This window comes from Eptesicus fuscus, chromosome 5 (genome assembly GCF_027574615.1).
Source record: "Eptesicus fuscus isolate TK198812 chromosome 5, DD_ASM_mEF_20220401, whole genome shotgun sequence".
Classification (NCBI taxonomy): domain Eukaryota; kingdom Metazoa; phylum Chordata; class Mammalia; order Chiroptera; family Vespertilionidae; genus Eptesicus; species Eptesicus fuscus.
The window spans coordinates 6567304-6575724 of record NC_072477.1 but is presented as its reverse complement, the minus strand read 5'-3'; the positions used below and the strand labels follow the sequence as shown (position 1 = coordinate 6575724).

The 8421-nt window shown below is 51.8% G+C and overlaps 1 non-coding gene across 1 annotated transcript; it reads right to left on the bottom strand.

The window, feature by feature from the left end:
* Positions 1 to 277: 277 nt before the first annotated feature.
* MIR493 (microRNA mir-493) lies at positions 278 to 360 on the bottom strand. Its single transcript, NR_129001.2, has one exon. It is a non-coding gene; the product is annotated as a microRNA mir-493 (primary transcript).
* Between the last annotated feature and the right edge of the window lie 8061 nt (positions 361 to 8421).

Sequence of the window (8421 nt, the reverse complement as noted above, 5' to 3'; positions counted from 1 at the left end):
TGGAGAGGCAGGAACCATACCAGGGACCTGGGAGGGGGGCAGGGCTCCTGGCTCCATTTCTGAGATGTCAGCCACCAGTGGGAAAGAAGGCACACATAATTTCTCCTTTCTGGGCCCGCCCCCCCCCCTCTCTCTGCCTCACAAATAATTCAGGTGTGCCCTTCTCTGTACCACTTCCCCAAGCCACCTTGGCCCAGGCTCTCTGCCATCCGCCGACTCTTGTCCGTCTCCCCGAGGTGTGCACTTTTTCAAGGGCAACGTCCATTTACTCGATGTCTGGCACAGGGCCTGGCACACAGTAGACCTTCACCGAATGTGCAAACGAATGAATGAAAGCCTACCATGTACAAGGCCCTAGAGGCCAGATGAGCCTGAAGCGAGGATGATGGAGGTGAAGTAGATGATGGATGGGTGATGGCCAGGTCCACAGTGATGGAGATGAGATGCTTCACCCAGGATAACAGAGGCCAAGTGGAGGGGAGGGGAGCCCGAGATGACCCACCCATGGGGAAAGAAGGACCAGGCCCTGGGACCTGGTAGTTGTAGGTGACAGTAAGCAGTGCTGGGTGATGGGAGCCATGAGGATGAGCCCATGGTGACAGACATGCGTGAGATGGACCCCCAAAAGACTAGAGTGGGAGGAGGAAGAATCCAGGACCCACACACTGGGCCTGGAAACCTCTGAAGGTCAAGGTGGAACATAAAAAGGCTCTTGAAGGTCACAGCCCAACCCAGTGTCCCATTCAACACTCCATCCCGCCCCCTTGCATATCACTATATCCATCATGTGCAAAGTTTGGAGAACAATTACCAAGCCCAAGAACCTTGCCAGTGAGGAAAAGCGGACACCCTATAACAGGGGTGGCCAAACATTTTTGCTTGCATACCCCTAGAGGAATTTTGAAAAGTTCCCCATCCCCCTCTCCTACAGCCCCTTTTTAATTAGCAAAAGTTTTCACACCAATCTTACAGAGTTGCACCGATGCAGCCTCCTGCATATAACATAACTTATATGTGACATACCTAGAGAATTGTCAACCTCAGAGCTGCAAATGAAGCTCATTTGACTTGTCCACTCCCTACGCACTGGCAAGGCAATCGGACAAAACATACTCTCATCAGAAAGTCTGATGTCATTTAGGGCACTTTGCAATCCAAGTCAATGTGTTCCTCTGCATCAGTGAGGACAAACATTGCCCCTGGAGTCTGAATTTCAGGTAGTAGTCACCGGAGTTATAAAGCGAGTGGGGTACCGTGGAGCACGGTGGGAACTGACCTGGACGGTGCAGCATCTGGTCCGAGTGCACAGGTGTTCTCCAGCTCTGAGGCTCCGTTGAGGGTGTGGCATAGGAGCCACTGTCTGGTTCAGAGGTAGCTGGCCAGCGCCCCCGGGTGGCAGACACCACCGGCAGCAGCTGGAGGAGCTGGGGAGGCTGCGGAGGCTGGGCACAGGGACCCAGCCAAACCGTGCTCAACCCATTCTTGTCCCTCTATCCATGAGGTGTCTCAATGTCTATTGTAAGCTGCCCAGAAGCTGGGGTCTAAGGGCTGGTGGGAGGGGGGTTGATCAAAACCCCAAGCAATGGGATAGGAGCTGGGAGGCTATGGGAGGGGAAGGCTCCATTCCAGAACACAGAAGGGAGAAGCTACCTGGGTAGACTGGACAGAGCTGAGGAGGGAGTATCAGCAGCTCATGGGAGCAAGTTCCCGCACCCATAGTAGCATTGCCAAGGAGCAGCAATGGGAGGGGGGCGGGACAGTGAAGGATAAGGGGCTGGGGACTGAGGTGCCACTCTTCTGCCCACTGTGGCAGAACTAGATGCACAGATGGGCTAATGGACAAAGCTCTGAGGGAAATGTGGCAGGGGTGACTGAGGGCAGGGGTCTTGGGGAGAAGCGGATGTGAAATCCAGGCTAGGGTGTCTGGGGTTAGGGAGAGACCCACTCTGTCTCTCACTTCCATTCACTCAACATCTGTTTCCCTCACACACACACATACACACAAGCTCACACATGTGCCATATATGCACACACATACACACACATATGCACACACAAGCACAGGCTGCACACGCACGCACAGTCACACATGCACATACATGCACACCCAGGTACACATGGAAACACACGCACACACGGACTACACATGCATACGCACACATACACACACACACACACACACACACACACACACACACATCACCACCCAGGCAAGCACAGGCAAACATCTACCCCCAGGCCAGGGTTCCCTGCACACTGAGCCCTCCCTGGGCCAGGACAAAACCTGATCTTAACCCAGGGAAGTCACCCAACACCCACACTGGGCGCCTACCTGGTGGACGAATACAGCTATTAGTAATCCCTGGACTGTGGCCCCTGATGGCAGAAGCCCTCTGGAAGCAGCATGCTGGGAAGTGATGGGCACAGGCTGTGGCGGGGGGGGGGGCGGGGTAGGCTAAGGCCTGGCCCTTGGGGTCCTGGTCAATTCTAAGTAGAGGGAGGTGAGTTCCAGCCTGGGTAATAATAGTTCCTAAAGGCCAGGTCTGGAGTGTAGTAAGGGGCTTTCCTCCTAGACCTATGGCCTTCAGATTCTGGGGCACCAAGGCCCGTCATATGTCACAGGAAAGGCCCCTCCTGACCACAGGAGGTTAACCCCAGACCTCGGGGACTCACATGTGAGTCCACCCAGAGCAGCCTCTGCCCCTCTCCAAGTCCAGGGTCCCACCCCTGACCTGGGGGACTGACAAGCACACGGTCCACTGGCAGGCACACTCACTCCTTTCATCTCCAGCCAACACCACGCAAACAAATAAAGTGCTTTGTAAAGTGCAGGTATATAGGTAATATTCCACATCACCCTGCCAGCCCCACCCCCACCCACTCCCACCCCCCCCCACCCTCACCCTCACTCCCCCACCCCCCCCAGGATGTTCTGCCTATAGAGGCCCCTCAGCTGCAACAGAGCTGACAGAGACCACTATGGGCCCTACACTAAGACCACAGCTGCACCCCCTGGAATTTGGTCTTTCCCACAATCGAATTAGTCTAATAACTGTCTCCCTGGGGTGAGAGGAACCCCCTCCTTTGCAGACTAATCCAGTAACATCTGGCCTGAATTTGGCCTCACTCTCTGTGCCAATTAGCTGCTGTCCTGCTCCCCACTCTGGTGCCCACTCATCTGCCCAAGCCACCTCCACCCACCTATGGCTGGCTTCCCTGGAGGCCCTACTTGATAGCTGGGTGCCACGGTCTGGGGGAAGGGCCCAAACTGTCCCCTGAGTAGCACAGGGAGGGCAGTATTAGGAGCACTGCCTCCCGAGTGGCTGCTGTGAGGGGAGCTTGAGAGAAAGCTTTGCTCAGATACCTGACCCTGCCACACGCCAGTCCACAGTTCGGTAATGGCGGCCACTGGTCAGGATGAGGGGAAAATTATAGTCATTTGGGGGCAAAAGTTCAGCCAGGGCATCTCCATGCCCTGCTTGCTTCCTAAAGGCTGAACTGGGAGTGTCAGTGAAACCTGAGGTCCAGCTTGGTCCCTGCTGGGAAGGAAGAAGGCTAGGACCTCCTCTCCCTCAGTAACCACCACTCTCCCTGCCACTGATCCATCTAGTCAAATGGCTGCTCCTTACAAAGTGTGAGTGGTGACTCCCACCAGAGAATGTCCCTCCAACAAACAGGAGCAAGACAAAGTGAGTGGTGGGGAAACTGAGGCCCTGAGGGGGAGAGTCGGAGACAAATTATGGCTGGGCCTGGTTCCCAGGACTCCCAGATGAAGTTCCTCCCAGAGCATCCTCACGTCTTGTGGTCTGGTCTTCTAGCATGGCCCTGGGTACTAGCAAAGTGACTCTGCCCAAGCGGGTGGGAGATCTGGAGCCAAGCCTTCCTATGTCTGCTCTTTTGATGGGTGACTGGAGGTGATCCACTCAGGCTTCCGGGGTCTTCCTGAATCTCAGTGAAATCAGATGCAGGCTGTGATAGGGTATAGTGGTGCCATGGCCTCCAGAGAGGGCTCTGGTCCTTAACGAACATCAGGAACCAACCTTTCTCTCGGCCTCAGTGTCTTCATCTGTAAAATGGGGGAGTGAACTGGGAGACCCCTATGGGCCCTATGCTGAGAACATAGCAGCACCATTTGGAATTTGACCTTTCCCACTTGGAGGGCAGGCTCTGAATTGCACTCATCTCTGCCCCCGGAGTCTCAGCACAATGCCAAGCACAGGCCCCCAACATCTTGGAGTTTGACGACCTTCCTGGGAGGGGCTGTGTAATAACCTCCAATCTATCTGACTCAAGTCAGGGGATGCTACCGGGTGATCTAGAGGCTCCACCCATCCCTCCTGCCACTACTGCAATTCTACTAGGAGCCTATCTCCCTGAAACTAATGACTTAGGGAACAAATTTCACATGTTCTTCACAGGCATCACAAACCTGGCTCATCCCTTTTGCATTTGGCTTCAAATTTGTTGTCTGGACTTCTAGGAAATCAGTAATGAGTGATTCTAATAATTGTTTGTTCTTGGAACTCTCCTAAAAATAACTTGGTCAAATGTGGGTGGTGGGGGGGTGCGGCAGTCCTCTAGAACATTTCTCCTTCATTCCATCCGAAGTCTTGAGTTCCAATTACTCATAAAAGTTTCTGTGTGCATAGTTCCAAATTCTAATGAATTTCCAGGAAATATCACCAAAATGATATTGGCATCTTCAAGATGTGCTTGTTTTGTTTTGTTTTTTTCAAAAACTCTTGCTAGCTGCTCCCTTTCGTGCAGACAACAACTGCATAAAATACATCAGTTTCTGGGATATATTATTGGAGCTGTGTCTTAATGGCATAACTGATGATATCGGATTTTCAGAACCATCAAATCTTGAGATTTCAGAGTCAGCATGCCCAGAATAATACCCAGCAGTCTCTCCTCCCAAAGTCGACACTTTTCATAGCTTCACCTCAATGTCTATCTATGACATTCTATGGTTTCTGAGCAATTCAATATTCTGGGCCTTATTTCTTTAATTGCCATCTCTTTCCAACTAAGTAAAGAGTCTGATGTCAACCAAGTTCCTGAAGGAGCACAGCTATGGTCAAGGTGCTCAGGGCAAGGTCCCAGCCTAAAGTGCAGCTGCATCTGGAAAGCTGCCATCTTGTCCCCATGTAGTTGGGGAGCCTCCTTTGCCATCCATGCCATCTCCATACCCATCATGATGGTCCAGCCCTGTCCCAGTCCCAATTCTCAATAAACTTCAGTTGCTGGAAAGAGGCAACCAGATCTGACCAGCCCCAACTTCAGCTTCACGCCGGGCAGGCAAGTGGGCGTTTAGCACCTTCCCCTGGCAGAGCAGCTAAGCCGCAGAAATGAGCTTGGGTTACATTCCAGGGTCCAGCCAACTTGGCAGCCCTATGAGTCAAGGCTGGTGTGTGGCCAGCTGTGAGTCTAGCACAACTAAAAGGCATAAAACTGTACTTTGCTGCAGAGATACACAGGAGTCCCCACTGCACATGTCTCCTTATGCATCTGGAACCCAGCTTCCCTCAGATCGAAATGCTACCTCCAATGATGCTAATGAGGAGGGCCACAAGGCATGAGAGAAGGGCAGAGTCTCCTCTGCCATCTCTGATCTCAAGTCAAACCTCAGCCACATCTACTCCTTCCCAGCAAGTCCATGGCTTTGAGGATTTCTCACCAGTTCTGCATGTCAAAACTTCTTTGGAGACTGGAGCTAGGATCTTGACTCTAGAACATCAAGGGACCCCTCATCATGGATGTCTTAGCTTCATCAGAGTTCAGAGGTCTCTTACAACATTAAGCAGAGCCATCATCATGGGCATCAAAGCTTCATCGGAGACTTGAGCTGGAGTCTCAGTTCTGGAACATCAAGAGGGCCACTCATCATGGACATCTGAGCTCCATCAGAGGCTGGAATTGGATTTTCAGATCTGGAACATCAAGTAGATCCTTCATCATGGACATCTAAGCTTCATCCAAAGGTGGAGCTGGGGTCTCAGTTCTGGAACATCATGACTGCCATTCATCATGGACATCTGAGCTTCACTGGAGGCTGGAGCTGGGTCTCAGTTCTGAAACATTGAGATGGCCACTCATCATAGACATTTGAGTTTCATAAGAGGCTGGAACTGGAGTCTCAGATCTGGAACATCAAGAGGGCCATTCATTGTTGCATCTGAGCTCTGTCAGAGGCTGGAGCTGAGGTCCCAGATCTGGAAAATCATGAGGGCCATTCATCGTGGACATCTGATCTCCATCGGAGGCTGGAGTTGAAGCTGGAATCTCAGATCTGAAACATCATGGGGCCACTCATTGTGGACATCTGAGCTTCACTGGAGACTTGAGCTGGGTTATCAGATCTGAAACATCAAGGTGGCCACTCATCATGGACATTTGAGTTTCATCAGCGACTGGAGCTCCAGTCTCAGTTCTGGAACATCAAGATGGCCACTCATCATGAACATCTGAGCTCCATTGGAAACTTGAGCATGGAACTTAGTTCTGGAACATTGAGATGGCCACTTATCATAGACATTTGAGCTTCATCAGAGACTGGAGCTGGGTTCTCAGATATTAAATATCATGAGGGCCACTCACTATGGACATCTGAGCTCCATCAGAGGCTGGACCTGGGATTTCACATCTGGAACATCAAGAGGACCCTTCATCATGGACAGCTGAGCTCCATTGGAGACTTGAGCATGGAACTTAGTTCTGGAACATTGAGATGGCCACTCATCATGGACAGCTGAGCTTCATTGGAGGCTGGACCTGAGTTCTCAGTTCTGGAACATCAAGAGGCCACTCATCATGGACATTTGGAGCTTCATCACAGGCTATGGTCTCAGTTCTGGAGCATCAACTGGACCCTTCATCATGGACACCTGAGCTTCATTGGAGGATAGAACTGGGTTCTCAGTTCTGGAACATCAAGAGGGCCACTCATCATGGACATATGAGCTTCATTAGAGGCTGGAGCTGCAGTCTCAGTTCTGGAACATCAAGTGGACCCTTCATCATGGACATCTGAGCTTCATCAGAAGCTGGAACTGGGTTCTCAGTTCTAGAACATCAAGAAGGCCACTCATCATAGATATCTAAGCTTCATCAGAGGCTACAGCTGAGGTCTCAGTTCTGGAACATCAAGATGGCCACTCGTTATGGACATTTGAGCTTCATCAGAGGCTACAGCTGAGGTCTCAGTTCTAGAACATCAAGAGGGCCACTCATCAGAGACTGAAGCTGGGTTCTCAGATCTGGAACCTTAGGAGGACCACTCATCATGGACATCTGAGCTTCATTGGAGACTTGAGCTGAGTTTTCAGTTCTGGAATATCAAGATGGCCACTCTTCAGAGGCTGGAGCTGGAGTCTCAGATCTGGAACATCATGAGGGCCACTCATCATAACCTCTGAGCTCCATCAGAGGCTGGAGCTGGGGTCTCAGATCTGGAACATCATGAGGGCCACTCATCATGGACCTCTGAGCTTCAATGGAGGCTGGAGCTCTAGTCTCAGCTCTGGAACATCTAGGAGTCCCTCATTCTTAATGACTCAGCTTCATCAGTGACTGCAGCTTTCAGTGACTTCATCAGTGACTTCATCAGTGACTACCCATCACACACAGTACTCTCCTGGACTGTCTACCCTCTCTGGGTAGGGCATAGACTCATCTGTGTGGGGCATACTCTGGAGGTTGTTTCTTCCTGGTTTCACTGATGCCTGGACCATCACTCAGCACCATCCATATATCCATTTCCATCAGGGACTGGGGTCAAGTCTTCTTGACTTATCCAGGTGGTTCTTTCTCTTTGATGGTGACAATAGTAGTAATGGCAGTGAGCCTTTCCCTTCCCATGGGTTGTGTGTCCAGCTAATCTGCTTCAGCAATTCCAAGTGGGCTGGCCCGAGGACTCTGTGTAGACTTGAGTACAAAGCTCTCTGCCCTCATCCAGCCCCAGCCACAAGCTGCTGTCCGATAGCCTGACAGTCTGAGCTGGGCTCGGTGGCCCTGCCATGGGGCAGAGGAGCATCTGAGGCTTGGCCTCTGCAGCTCCCTCAGGGTCCTGCTCAGTAACCATCTTGTGGAATGAGTCTTGGCTCAGGGTCACAGCCAGATTGTACCTGCTTGAGACTGTACCTGGTTGGCCATCCACTTGCCATCAGTTCTAAAATGATAACTGCCTGGCCAGAGGCCCCCCTCCACCACCACAATGTGTCAGGAGGATAAGAGCTGTAGCCCTGGGGGCAGCCCCTCTGAGGCTGCAGAAGCCAGGACAGTGAGCTCAACTCAGAATTCCTCCACCATCTCTGTATAGTCCTTTCTGGAAAGAACCCTGGCATCCTATGACCATTAGAAGAAGGGGGACCAGCCGGGTTAGTTCATCCAAACGTGCATCAGTCCCAGAACCTCCACCAG